This window comes from Pan troglodytes, chromosome 18, assembly GCF_028858775.2.
Source record: "Pan troglodytes isolate AG18354 chromosome 18, NHGRI_mPanTro3-v2.0_pri, whole genome shotgun sequence".
Lineage (NCBI taxonomy): Eukaryota > Metazoa > Chordata > Mammalia > Primates > Hominidae > Pan > Pan troglodytes.
The window spans coordinates 50,730,320-50,745,849 of NC_072416.2; the positions used below are offsets into that span (position 1 = coordinate 50,730,320).

At 40.1% G+C, this 15,530-nt stretch overlaps 1 long non-coding RNA gene across 1 annotated transcript; it reads left to right on the plus strand.

Moving 5' to 3' along the window:
- The first annotated feature begins 6,401 nt into the window (after positions 1 to 6,401).
- Positions 6,402 to 14,240, plus strand: LOC129137500 (uncharacterized). Its single transcript, XR_008540099.1, has 3 exons — positions 6,402 to 6,494; positions 9,446 to 9,527; positions 13,968 to 14,240. It is a non-coding gene; the product is annotated as an uncharacterized LOC129137500 (long non-coding RNA).
- Positions 14,241 to 15,530: the final 1,290 nt, after the last annotated feature.

Genomic DNA, 15,530 nt, shown 5'->3' on the forward strand with positions numbered 1-15,530 from the left:
GCTGGAGTGCAGCAGTGCGATCATGGCTCACTGCAACCACTGCCTCCTGGGCTCAAGCAATTCTCGTGCCTCAGCCTCCCGAGTAGCTGGGACTACAGATGCATGTCACCACACCTGGCTAATTTTTGTATTTTTAGTAGAGATGGGGTTTCACATGTTGGCCAGGCTGGTCTTGAACTCTTAACTTCAAGTAATCTGTCTGCCTTGGCCTCTCAAAGTGCTGGGATTACAGGCATGAGCCAATATGCCCAGCCAAATACTTTTTTTTTTTTTTTTTGAGACGGAGTTTCACCCTTGTTGCCCAGGCTGGAGTGCAGTGGCACGATTTTGGCTCACTGCAACCTCCACCTCCTGGGTTCAAGCAATTCTCCTGCCTCAGCCTCCTGAGTAACCAGGATTACAGGTGCCCACCACCACACCCAGCTAATTTTTTTGTATTTTTAGTAGAGATGGGGTTTCATCATGTTGGCCAGGCTGGTCGCAAACTCCTGACCTCAGGTGATCCACCCACCTCAGCCTCCCAAAGTGCAGGGATTACAGGCATGAGTCACTGCACCTGGCCTGAAGACATTTGTTTTAAAGCACCACTGAATTTGTCATAGCTCTATCATTGTGTGTTATGTCAGCCCTGAGACCCAAAGGTACTAATAGCATAAAATTGTTGGCCGGGCCTGGTGGCTCACACCTGTAATCCCAGCACTTTGGGAGGCCAAGGTAGGCAGATCCCCTGAGGTCAGGAGTTTGTGAGCAGCCTGGTCAACATGGTGAAACCCTGTCTCTACTGAAAATACATAATTAGCCAGGGATGGTGGCACATGCCTGTAGTCCCAGCTACTCGGGAGGCTGAGGCAGGAGAATCACTTGAAACCGGTAGGCGGAAGTTGCAGTGAGCCAAGACTGTGCCATCACAGTCCAGCCTGGGCAACTCCTTCTCAAAAGAAAAACAAAAACAAAATTGTTAAATGTAGAAGTTTTCATATTGGAAAAATTAGAAACTTCTGGTCTATGTGATGAAAATGCCACATGGAAAAATGATGGATTTTGTGTTATTAGTCTTAACTAGCTAATGATTCAGAATAACCAAGCAGCTGATTCACTTCACTTCATAGAATTTATCCTTAATATGACCCCAGGGGCCTCTATTTGATTCATATCAACATGCCATATATCCAAACTGGAAAACAAAATAATGGAATCAATAAATTCAGTGTTATTAAGAAGCTCATATGTTTTCATTTCATCATTGACCGAAAACAAGTCTGACCATGTTTTGGGCTTGCTCGTTTGCATTCTGAGCACTTGCTATATGCCTGGCACTTTGACATTAGATAATATCAACAAAACTTTGCTGATGCTATAGAAGCATCTTTGATGATGTTATGGGGGATGTCGTACTATTAAAAACATGTTTCCTGACTTCAAGGAAATTACAATGCAATTGAGAAGCAAAGATTTATGCCAAAGTTCCAATACAAGACAGGAAGCGCCAAATGCCATAAGAAATACGGGCGCTCAGAAAAGGAAAATTGTCCCAAATACTGATATCACTAAAGGCTGCGGAAGGAGAAAACGTAGAAAGTGAGTCTGGGAGGGTGGACTGCACCAGGCATCTGGACCACAAAGTGGTCAGATTGGCTAAAATTTCAGGTGGCAAGAGGAGAAATGAGGAACCAAATTTTGAGATCACTCGATGAAGGGTCTTAACTGACACAGTGGGACTCAGTAGGGTTTAAGAAGCCATCATATACTTAAAAAGAAAAAAAAACTACAGAGTAAGCCTTTATTTTCTTTACAACACAAGGAGCCTGGAGGGGGGCAGCCTGGGGCTGGTACAGCTGTTCCACAATGTTGTCAGTTTCCTTGTGTCTTTCCATGCCATCATTCTTTTTTTTTTCTTCAATTGTGGTTTAAAACAACAACACATATCATAAAGTGTATCTTCTTAACCATTTCTAAGGGGAAAGTTCAATAGTGTTACATTCGCTTGTTATGCAACAAGTTAACAAGTGAACTTTTCATCTTGCAAAGCCAAAACTGGATTCCCATTAAACTCTCCATTTCTCCCTCTGCCATTCTGTTTTCTGTTTTGATGAATTCAACTGCTTTAAATATCTTATATAAGTGGAATAATACAGTATTTGTCTTTTTGTGGCTGCCTTATTTCACTTGACATAATGTCCTCAGGGTTCTTCAATGTTGTAGCATACGACAGGATTTCCTTTCTTTGGAAGATTGAATAATATTCTCCTGTGTGTATAAACTCATCTTGTTTACCTGTTCATTGGTAGAGGGACATGTGACTTGCTTCTGCCTCTTGGCTCTGATCATGCTGCTGACTAAAGTTGCTGTGAACATGGGTGTGCCACCATTCAATTTTTAAGTGGGAGAAAATAAGACACACAGACAAACAGCCATCAAGATTTAATTATATTTGCCTCATTCAACTTCTTATTGCCTACTAAGTAATAAGAGAAAAGAACTTATTAAAAGGTACAAGTGGCTTTCACACAGACTTTGGCTTTAAAGCCCACGGGGAATAGCCTGTCCAACCAACTCTCCCTTCATCCTTCTACACACAGGCGTCAGAGCTTTTTTGATAGTAGAGTATTACTTGCCTACTGAACTCCAAAATATATTGGCATTGTCCACTATTTAATTTTGAAATAGAAGGAAACATGAGTTTTAACTAGGATCCCTAATTGCAGACACTTGAAATGTCTGACAAACATAAATGTTGAATTAATATGAAAGTTCCTACTTCTCAGAAAAGGAAACCTCTGTGATAAACTTCAAAGAAAAAAAATTTTAAATTATCATCCTATGGTTGCATGGGGTTTAATAAAAATCAATTCAAAATGAAGCATCCAATATCTACATAATTCTTTCCATTGCTTCCTTTAGGACTTAGTTCAAACAGCACCTTCTCAACAACACCATTCCTGGACCAAGTCCTTTAAAATAACACCTCCCCCAACCGCCGGCTCTCTCTTTTTCCCTTTCCGGATTTATTGTTCTTCATAGTTCTTATCACCTTCTAATCTCCTTATTTATATTTACTTTTTTATTTTCCCCTGTCTTCCCACTCTAGAATGTTCCATGAGGTCAGGGATTGTGTCTGCTTTGTTCTCTCAGAGATTCTTTGTTCTCTTCTGTATCCCCAGTACCCATCACATAGTCAGCACTCAGTATTATTTGTCAAATTGGTGAATAAATAAATTAATGAGTTATAATCTGAAAGTAACTGTAGTAAATGCCTTTTGATATTGACAACAACCCCTTTTGTCAGAAAACTGGCCCTGACCTCAGGCTTGAGCCCTGACAGCCATTTTTGGAGTATTCAGTCTCCGATGACCACCCAAAAGAAGGCACGACCCTAACCGAACTAGCAGATTGCCTCTCCCAGAAATTAAAATTGGAACTGAGAGATGCTAATCTGGGGCTCTGTGTGTGGCTGCAAGCGAGGTGCTTCGAAGCAGGGGCACTAGGGTACCCAAAGAAAGCTGATCTTCTGCAAGAGTTGAGGAGGTTGCACAGAGACAGGCAGGGATGCGAGCAAAACCAGGTGACCCCAGAGGGACGGAAGGAACTAGCGCCTTGCTTCTAGGTGGTTTCCTTGATTTTACTCCAAGCTTCTTGTAGATGCTGGCACATATCCCTGTATACTTACAATAAATTCCTTTTCTTGCTACAGCTATCTTGGCGTGGGTTTCTATTCCTTACAACTACAACAGCCTTAACTGGGATAGTGACATAAAACATTTCCTAGTGCAGATGATAAATGTGTTTGCATTCATCAAAGTGATATTTCAAAGGGTCCGTGGTCAAATAAGTGCTCTCGCCTTTTCTGCACTTTGTTGCTTCATTTAGAATCACTTGGAGGAGGGTTAACACTGCAGTTTGAAGACAGGGCTCTTTATGTGGCTTTTTCATATGATAATGTAGAGTATATTTTCAGCCTAGCCTTCAATCAAATGGGCATCGTCTTAAGGAGATATAATTATAGCCGCTATTTTGCTGGCTCTTAATTGAAGACAAAGCAAACAGTGTGCTAAGAAATTATATTCAATGATGACACTTCTAACAGCAGGGAGAAGAGGGCCAGTCAGTATTGAGGAACTGCACATTCCCAGTGTGCTTCTAATCCCCAGAGGACTCTCCCGATAAATAGCAGAGACATGAGGATTGTTGGGTGTTTTTCTTGGGTGGATGGATTGTGGTTACTTTAATAGGCGGTGAAATGATTGGTGCTGGAAAACCCAACAAATCCAAATAAAATAAGGAAAAATAATTTTGATTATCAGTAAATCATATTCAGTAATAACCACTGAAGAATCCAGTGAAAACAACTTAGATAAAACAGTGCATCATTTTTTGGTTTTATTTTTGGTCTTGTTGTTGCTGGGTTGTTTTTCTTTTGTTTCTTTTACAATTAACCATTCAAATTCACACTGGAGTGTTGTATCTTCCAGCGAATATTCAGTATTTCCATAACCTTGACTTGTTGTAGTTTCAAATTATACAAAAGTTAAAATGGTGTTAAAATGATTAACAATGGTAATGTATTCTCCCTTAATACTTCAGACAATCAGCGACTGAAATATAATTGGAGAACAGTTGGTTTATAGTCCAATTATTTATCCGTCTCTGTTTCATAAGACAGAACTCTGACTTGGTCAATCATAAAAGTGATCAAGCCATGTCACACATCTACTGTTGTAAAATAATTGCATTTCAAATATACATATTTCAAAATGTGTTTGAAAAGTGGGGAATAAGAGAAAATAACTTCAAGAAACACAAGGGATACATGCCTGTGTAAAGCTTTCTAATTCTTTTTTTTTTTTTCATTTCAAACACTACATAAAGTTCACTCAGACAATTGGGTTTGTGTGTAAATACAACTGACTGGTTCTCATTGCAAAAACTCGTTTCCCGCTTTTCAGCTAATAATATTTCCCTTTTGTTCCACCTCATTACTTCAAGCTCTCCTCCACTGTTCTAAGCTAAGTAATTTCTCTTTCTTCTCACTGTCTGCACCTTTACAAATATTTGCAAATGGTTATCGTGCCCTATCCTGGTACTTATTTAACAGGAAAAACCTTCAGTGTCTTTAATACTTAATAACTAGGGCACTGCCTTAACTGTTTTTCTCCCCTGCAATTTCAACTGTCTAACATGTTATGGTAATTATCTAAAGCAGTCCTTACAGAATGAGGTTGAACTCAAAATTCATTTTGCTTTTCTTAGCAAATGCTGTCTTGGGTGAAACTGCTGCTCTAAGAGGTTATCAGAGACACTGAAAAGTTATCAAAGGGTCACCACTGAGTCCTGGACAGTCAGAAGACCTTGGTCACAAGATCTAACTCATAGTAATCTTTCCTCCACCACTGTGTGGCTTCGGGAAAATCACTGCTTCTATGGATCTCACTTTAATTTTCTACAAAGTAAGAGTTCAAATAGATCATCTCTAAGATGTCTTCTAAATCGACAATTGTAAAGCTAACCTATATTTTTAGAGTATCCTTTTAAAATCTAAATTTAATCAAGTCACTCCTTCTTAAGAGCCTTCAGTTCCTTCCTATTGCACTTAGAATTAAATCAAACTTTTTACAAAGCCGACTAAGACCTGTGTGATCTAGCCTCTCCCTACATTTCCAACCTCAGCATGTATCACCTTTTCCATTTATCTTAGGTTGGGTTCCTCCGAATGAGGCTCTGAAACAAGGATATGAATCCAAGTAGCTTATTTGAAAAGCAACTGACAAGGGAATGGGGAAGGAAGGGAGTGTAAGGAAGGAAACCAAATGAAAGGATTCTTATCGAAGAGCTTATCGCAATGGGCAGCCAAGGTTCCATCCCACTGAGGATTCCCAGCAGATAGTCAAAAGCACAGAACATGCCTTCGAGTTATCTGTCCCAAGGTGAGGGGGAGGCTGGGATGATGTTGACCCACCAACTCTCATTCATTGTAGGTTGAGAACAGCTCCTGGAGCATCAACTTCCCGGCACTTGTAGCCTGCCTAGTATGTTGACCCATCATAATGGAGAAAGCTACTACTATAGACAGGAACACAGTGCTGCGGGGTTCTGAGTAGTATACTGACACATCTGCTGCCCCACCATTTATTAAAATCCAGCCACACACACTGTCTTCCGGTTCCTTGGGCTTGTCCTCCTCTTCCGCCTTAGACATCTGTGTACACGACCCTCTCTGACTCAGACATCTTGCAAGGTTCTCCCCTTCTTGGTCTGAGCATCACTTTCTGAGGCAAGTCTTCCTTGGCCATCCTATTTAGCTTCCCTTCCCTTGTTTTATTTAGGTAACACTCCATGCTTTTTTCTTTTACAGCATTCTTCATACCTTGTAATTATTTATTCTATTATTGCTTTGTTCAAAAAAAAGACAGGGTCTCGCTATGTTGCCCAGGCTGGACTCCACCTCCTGGGCTTCAGGAATCCTCCTGCCTCAGCCTCCCGAGTAGCTGGGACTACAGGTATGCAACACCACACCTGGTTATTATTTAATCTATTTTATATTTTTATGCTTCACTAGATTGTAAGTTGCCCTTGGGGAGGGGCCATGTCTATTTTATTTCTTAATGTATAACCAGCACCTATCTCACTCAGTACCTGTTAAACGGCTGGTATTCACTAAATTGTTCTTACATGAGTGAACTGTTGAAAGCCACAGTTGTTTGTAAAAATCATTCATTTATACACAACAACTAAAAAGGTTTCGACGAGATGGTGAGAAAATGTTCTGATGCCCAATTCCCCTACGCATTGAAAAGTGCTAATTTCAATGGTATCCTGGAGGAGCAGTACTCCATAGGTAGTCTAGTTTAAGTAAATTATGTAAGTGTAGTAATTGGCTTAAGCAAGAATTCAGCATGCTAAAGCCGTCAGAAGATGGGATTCCAGTCTTAGCCTTCTATGCTTCAGGCCATAATCGTGACTTTCTGGGTCTCGTGAGTGTCTGTGAGTGTGTGTATGTTTGTGCATGTGTGTGTGTGTGTGTGTGTTTCAGAGTTCTTAATTTTTCTATTAGAAAGATAATAATGAAGAAATTGGATTATCTCTTTAAGTCCCTCCTTAAGCCGTAATATTCTCTTAGTCAATTAAAGTGAGAAACATAAATATGGTCCTTGCATATCATAGGTGCTCAGCAAATATTTGGTATTTGAATGTTTAGGATGTAGATGACTGGGCCACAAGTACAATGACATGAAATTCTGCGAACAAAAATCTCAGATTCTTTGTCAGCAAAAAGTGATGGTCTTAAGTAATATGAGTCAGGGATGGGGAATACCTGCTGTGAGTACCACTGTTACCTCAGTCTGTACTCATGGCAGATGTCACTAATCAATTACCACTCTCTTTTCCACTTATCCAAACTGTAGCCCCAGAAGCCTGGCAGACACTCTTTTAACCAAGAGATCAATGTTAATGTTGCTGGTGATACATTATGTTGAAAGCAGAATAGCATGATATGATATGATGAGAAATTTGTCACATTCTTCCCCAAAACCCCAGCCTAATGAGAAAGACATCAAGACAAGCCCATTCTGAGGGATATTCTATAAAATACCTGACCAGTACTCCACAAAACTGTCAAGATCATGAAAAACCAGGAAAGACTGAGAAACTGTAACAGACTAGAAAAAACTAAAGAGACATAATGACTAAATGCAATGTGGCATCTTGACTGTCCTTGATCTTGATACCGTGGATTAGAAAAAGAGCATTAGTGAAAGACAAAACATATATAAAAATATATAATCCCGATTTTATATATATAATATATATTTATATATATTTAATAATTTAATATATATTTTATATATAATCTGAATAAATTCTAGAGTTCAGTTAATAGTAATGTACTAATGTTAATTTCTTGGTTTTGACAAATCCACCATCACTATGTAAGATGCTAACATTAGGAAGAACAGGGTAACAGGTATACAGGAAGTCTTTGTATTATCTTAGAGACGTTTCTGTAAATCTAAAATTATTCCAAATTTTAAAAAGGGTACTTGTTTTCAAAAGTGAGTGAACCAATCCCTCTTATTATCAGTACAAACATGTGCAACACATTTAACCTCTTTGAGCTTCACCTACCTCATCAGTACAAGCATCTTTAATCTTTACAGATATTCTAATGCAGATAAAGAAGATTGAAATTACTTACTATCAAATTCTTCCAATTAGAACAGCCAGCTTGAGGCACATACTAGGAAATAAATGATCCTGCCAAACCCAGTGTTGCTTTTTCCACTTTCAAGTAATTTAAGAGTTTCTATGCAGCCACAGACTTTCTTAAATTAATGCCTTTTTTAAAAAAAATTAATTTTCAAAACATCTTTTACTTCTGCCCAAATTTAATTGCAAATCTTGAGATCTGGGCATAGAGAGAATTTATGGAGTACTTTGATACTAAGGAATCGCTGCCCCTAACACTAACAATCAACTAAATTGCTACAAATCTTCTCTTAATACCCTCCAGATGACATCTGGGCTGGGGATAGTCTTTGTAAGATTCATACAGCTTTTCCCTTGAAGATACATACCAGGCACAGGATTCGGGCTTTCTATGTACTTATGGATCCCATAATTCATTGTCTAGGTGAAATGGGCTGCTTTTGAAAACTTGGAGACTACAGCCTTCACTTTTCAAATTGTGTAGCTAGCAGATTTCATTTACAGTATATTGCAACAAGTCCCTGGGAGTTTCCACCAAAGCCCATTAATCAGAATCAGTTAAGAAAAATGTTCAAGAGAATTTCCCATTTCTGCAGATAGACAAGGTTGAGAAATATCAGAGGTAGAGTTATATAGTGTGAAATGACAATTTCTAAAGGGCTCTTTTGAGCAATTTATTAAGAATTTGTCAAAGACACGCCAAGTGTTCATCAGTGAATTAGGCATGTATTATAATGCTTATTGTAGCATTTAAAGATCATGATACTTATCACTTAGATTGTACTTAATGTGCTCAAAACATTTTCAGTTCTAATTAAATATTCTCCCACGTGTATCTGTGTAGAGAAATAACCATTTACAGGAGGAAGAAATACCCAGACTCACAAATAAAAAAATCCATCAAAAAAAGGCTTGGGAACTTGAATACAGTATTAAAAATGTAGGCAAATGTATAACATCTTGAGCTTCAGCCAGAAGTCTCAGTCGGTTCCCCAAACAACCATTTGGAGTTCCATCTTTTCGTCAAAATGAGCCTTCACGCTTTTTTTTTTTTTCCTGAAGTTTTAGCTGCTCTAGACAGAGGCTTCTGAGGTTTAGGCTAATTATGTGGAGAAAACAGGGAAACCAGGCAATTCTATTTTCCAAAATACGGGGTTTGTCTTTTCAGAAATCAGGCTCAATGAATCGAAGTTCAACATACTCCAGCTTTAATAACTTCCTTTTCTTCATTTTTTTCCTCCAGGCTTTAAAAGAGGTATCACTGTCTCCTGATGGGATCAGCATTTTGGTAGAGTCACAACCAAAAGGGGAGTTCATCTTTACAGGTAATAATTTTGCTATTTGAAAATATGGGGTCAAGCGCGATGGCTCATTCCTGTAATCCCAGCACTTAGGGAAGTCGAAGCAGGTGGATCACTTAAGGTCAGGAGTTCGATACCATCCTGGCCAACATGGTGAAACCCTGTCTCTACAAAAAAAAAAAAAAATAGAAATACAAAAATTAGCCAGGCGTGGTGGCAGGTGCCTGTAATCCCAGCAACTTGGGAGGCTGAGGAAAGAGAATCATTTGAACCCCAGAGGCGGAGGTTGCAGTGAGCTGAGATCACACCACTTCACTCCAGCCTAGGCAACAGAGTGAGACTCGGTCTCAACAAAAACAAAAACAAAAATGAGATAAGGAGTTTGGCTGAGAGAAATTTGGGCTCCAAAATTCAAATTCTACAACTCTGTGAGCTCTAATATTAATGTCCAAACTGTAAGCCCAGTGTTAGACAAGATGTTAGTATTTATTCAAATGTAATAATGCATAGCCTTTGTTCCAGGCAAGAGACTTCTAGGAATCCATCCCATAGTCACACTGTATACAAAGTGTATGTACAAGTGTGTTTACTGCAGCACTGCTTATAATAGGGAAACATTGGAATGTTCCGAAATGCCCCTTTATAGGGAAATAGTAGTTAACCCATCTATCTTAGTCCATCCAGCATGCTAAAACAAAATATCAACAGATGCTGGCGAGGTTGTGAAGAAAAGGGAACACTTTTACACTGTTGGTGAGAGTGTAAATTAGTTCAACAATTGTGGAAAGCAGTGTGGCAATTCCTCAAAAAGCTAAAAACAGAACTACCACTCAACCCAGCAATCCCATTATTGGGTATATACCAAAAGGAATAAAAATCACTTTACCATAAAGACACATGCACACGTATGTTCATTGCAGCACTATTCACAACAGCAAAGACATGAAATCAGCCTAAATGCCCATCAATGGATAAAGAAAATGGAGCACATACGTACCATGGAATACTATGCAGCCATAAAAAAGAATTAGGTCATATCTTTTTCAGGAACATGGATGGAGCTGGAGACCATTATCCTTAGCAAACTAACACAGGAACAGAAAACCAAATACTGCATGTTCCTTATAAGTGGGAGCTAAATGATGAGAATACATGGACACGAAGAGGAAAACAACAGATACTAGGGCCTACTTGAGGGTGGAGGGTGGGAAGAGGGAGACGATCAGAAAAAATAACTATTGAGTACTAGGCTTAGTACCCCTGTGATGAAATAATCTGTACAACAAACCCCCATGACACAAGTTTATTTATATAACAAACCTACACATGTACCCATGAACCTAAAATAAAAGTTTAAATAATAATAATAATAAAATAAGACAAAAACAAAATATCATGAGCTGGGTGGCTTATAAACAATTATAAATTTATTCCTCTCAGTTCTAGAAGCTGGAAGTTCAAGATCAGAGTGTCAGCAAGGTCAGTTTCTAGTGAGGGCCCTTTCCCATGTCACAGACTGCCAACTTCTAGCTGTGTCCTCACACAGTGAGACAGGCCGGCAGTTCTCTAGGGCCTGTTTTATAAGGACACAAATCCCATTCATGAGGGCTCCACCCTCATGGCCCAATCATCTCCCATAGGCCCCATCCCCTAATACCATCACATTGAGGATTAGGATTTCAACATAAAAATTCCAGAAGAAATAAACATTCAATCCAATGCACAACCTAATATGATACAATCCTAGAAAACAATAAGATAGAACTCTAGTCATGTCAACTAGTTATTATGTTGCTCCGTAGAGAATTAGACACAATTTTACTCAGAAAGAGTTAGAGTTTTCCCAAAACTAAATTACTTGGGAGCTAAGTGTTGTTGTTAAGCATATGAGCAACAGAACCAGATGATCTGGTTCAAATCCCAGCTCTGCCCTCCATGTGATGTTGGTCTAGTTGACTATGTCCATGATCTTTGGTTTCATTGTCTAGAAAATGGGTATGATATTGACAGTATCCCCCTATAGGATTTTTATGAGATTTAAATGAGGCAATACGTGTACAGTATTTAGCACAGTGCCTAGCACAGAGGAAGTATCCAATAAATATCACCTATTATTATAGTACACAGCCAGAAAGGATCTGAGAGCCTCGCTACTCAAAGTGTGGTTTGTACAGAGGAAGCAGCAGCATCCCCTGGGAATTTGCTGGAATGCAGAATCTCAGGCCCCACTCCAGATCTACTAAACCCGAATCTGCATTTTAACAAGATCCCAGATGATTCCTTTGTATATTATGGTTTGAAAGTAGTTGGTATGGCATAGAAACTGAGATTGTGAATTTCCAACAAGCTCCCTGATGCTGCTGCTTCTGGTCTGTTGCCCACACTTTGAGTAGCACATCAAAGTTTGAGAAGTGCTGGCTTGAAGAATGTATAGTTCTGCCCCCTCAATTTATAGATAAAGAAACTGAGCTCTTTGAGAACCTGGGCCCTGACAACCGAGGCCAAAGGACTCAGGCTGCCTCCTTATCCTCTGTCCTGGCAAAGCATAGGCAGGAAGGCAGCTGGGTTCTATGGCCTACATGAGGACGTCCCCCGGACTGTGTCCACACCACAGGGAGAGCCCTTATCAGCCAAGAGGCTACAAGATCCCTCTAAGAATCAGGCCTCTGGCCCAGGGAATGAGGGCATGGGAAAAGTCCAGAAACATGTTTTTGGTAGCTGGCCCAGGTGGTGGCATGGCACAGCAGACAGGATACTGGCTTTGACGTCAGAAACTTGGGGTAGAATAGAATTGCTATCACAGGATAACCATGTGATGTCGAGAATTCACCTCAACTCAAACCTCTGGCCTCCTCGAGCCCTGACCTCCTTATCTGTAAAATGGGTATGAGAATACGTTTAAGAAGAAAAGAAAAAAAACCTGAGCTCAATAAGATAACTGACTTATTGAAGTCATATGCCAGTCCATAGTAAATCTGGGACTCAGACCTGGCTGTCCTTACTCTGAAATGTAGACTTTGAACAATAATGTCAGGTCACAAATTGTCAGACCAGCACAGTTCTCCAAGAGCACAGCAGATTTGATATGAACTCACTCTCAGATTCTGGGATTCTGTATGCATGACAAGGTAAGTGAGACCCTAAATGGTTGTTTTAATGAATGCAATGTTATAATTCACACAGAGTCACTGTTGTACCTAGCAAATTCATAATTAGAGGTAATTTTGCACCTGCTGTCACGGGAAGATGGCATTTCCTTTAATTTAGCTTGATGCCTTGATTATACTGTGGGAGCGGCAGGAGACAAGGCAATCTCTCACTCCACTTCCAGAGAAAACACACAGCCTTTAGTCTGTAGTTGTGATTAATAAAGCTACTCAGCACCTTGGAGTCATCAGCCACCACTTCTCGTCATGCTGATGCAAAGTCTTTCATAAGGCAGGAGAGCGTGTCACCGCCCAACCTGTTGCAGAAATGACAAGAGGTTACTGGGTTCTTTTTAAGGTGAGCCATCCCAAGAATTCCACTCAAACCCACTTCAAAACATAATCACTGAAGCGACTATGAATTTCAGGCCACTAAGTCAGAGTCACAAAAAACTTAATGTTATATTCCTATAACTGAACTTACTTTCCAGTTCCAGGCCCTGCTCCAGGAGTTTGGGATTCTTCTTTTTATTTTTTTTTTCGTGGGCTACTTTAGTTTGGGGTGACTTATCTAGAGCCAAGTCATTAGGGAAGAAGGGCACTTAGACATGCATGCTGACGTCCACTGAGAGGCCTCCATCTGGTACTGATCATCAGTCCTCAGTGGTCATGGCTGTGTCCTCTCCTGTCTGCAATGGCAGGATTCTCCCGGCCCAGTGGTCTTTCGACCTTTAGACACTCAGGTTTGTCTCTGCTGCTCTGTGCCAGCCAGAGGAGGAGGAGGGGTCTCAGTGGATGCAGTCCTCTAGACCCACCACAAAACCACCACTTCTGCTCTACTACTTTACCGGGAGGCTGTAGGAAACTGGGGGTAGAGGGGTTGCCAGCTCTAGGTTCAAACTCAGGTTTAGCTGAGGCCAAGTCTCTTATTGACCTCTGCACTATTGAGCCTCTCATTTTCCCTCTAGTGCTGATGACAGCAAGAGGAAGGTTGGGTTTCCAACTCTCTATGGCACATAAAACTTATTGAGCTTTCTAGGGAGGAGATAAGAAGATAAGGAGCCAAGAGAAGGTGCAAGTATGATGTAAGACAAGTCCCTTAACCTGTCTCACTGCCCCTCTTCAGTCCACAATCAGTTTAGCTCAGACATTCTTTACAGCGGTTGAGGAGTATACCACTGTGGGCAGGCACCCTTTTTCATTACTTCTAATTCCATGTTGATGAAAGATTGGTTGTTCTCGCTTTTTCTGATTTTATATAGAATTGCAGTAAACATTCTTTAGAAAGTATCTGCTCAGGCTATTGTCTGGCCACCAGGGTTTGAGACAGAGTGAGAATTTGCAGAACTGAAGAGCTGGAACCACCTGTGACTCCATTCCATAATCCTGCAGCTCATTCCCTCTGGGATGCCCTATGGAAGGAGCATACCACTGTGGTGAAAAGGGCATGCCTTAGAGCTCGAAGACTCAGATGCACATCACAATTCTGCCACTTACTAGTTACGTGACCTTGAGCAAATTTCTTGACCTCTCCTAGCTTCAGTTTCCTCATCTGCACAATAAAAATAAAATCTGCTTCACAGCATATTGCAAAGCCTAAAATAGATGTTGGAAGTAAATATGTAGATATATATATATGGTGTTTGGCATTGCACTTGGCTATTGGCTATTTCCTATGGACTGGCATGTAACTCACAAAATGGTTTGAGGATGATGATGATGATGATGATGATGATTTTGACTTGGGTAGGGAAAAGCAGGAAGGGAGTAAAGGAAACCACTTAGGGAGAATTTATCATTCATGGACACACACACCAGGGAGTTGCCTGCACCTGCTCAAAAGTAGCAGAGTAAAATGAAAAGATTAACCTCACTTCCACTGCCTGATCCCCAATTCCTGCACCTATCTCCTCACCTCCAGGGAAAAGAGAGCCCATCTTCGGTAGCTGAGGAAGATTCTGAAATGCTCTGAAAAGGCAAATCAGAGCATTGCAGGTGTGCAAAATTTATAACTTGCTAGTGTAGACATATAAAGTCAATATTAACTCACAGTGAAATGTAATTAACTATAAACTATTTTGGTAAATGTGAGATTTTTTGATACATGGAAAAAAAATGCATGATGACTTGAAGCCAAACTACTATCCAAAAGGGTGTCCTGTTAATTCAGGTTTGAGATTTGCTTTTTAAATTCAAATAATAATGAGTGGGGTATAAAATTATGGGAAACAATTACAGGGCATCATTTTTTGGTAGGTTTGTATTGTTGGGTTTTTTTTTAAAGATTTTGTTGTTTTTATTCTATTTGTTTCTAGTGAGGTTCAAACCACAATTGAGACTGGTATTAAAAGACAATAATTACCCCAAGCCCAGAGGACTGAAGACTCAGCATGTTGCATATGAGGCACTTGATTTCAAGTGGTGTTAAGAGGGTTTTTAATTACTCAGCTTTGGACTCAGGTATCACCTCTCTGACAAAACAGCAAGGGAAGAACAGCATTCTAGCTGGATTAGATAACTTCCCCGCCACCAGACCCATGACTAGGAGCCATTTTGCCACATAGGAGAAGCTATTTTAAACCAGCTCATTAGAGGAGGTATGAAGAGGAGCTATTTGGAGTTCCCTGAGGCCTATGGGGAGAAATAGGAGGGGGAAATAAACAATTATCATCAGTAGCCAACATTGCCATGTATTCCCCACCAAAATTCTGCCTTTTACAAGTATGCTAGGCAAGCTACATGGAAGAAAAAGATTATAAAAGAATCTCACTCATAAGTGGAAGCTAAACTATGAGGATGCAAAGGCATAAGAATGGTACAATGGACTTTGGGGACTCGGGGGGAAGGGGTGGGAAGGGGGCAAGGGATAAAGGACTACAAT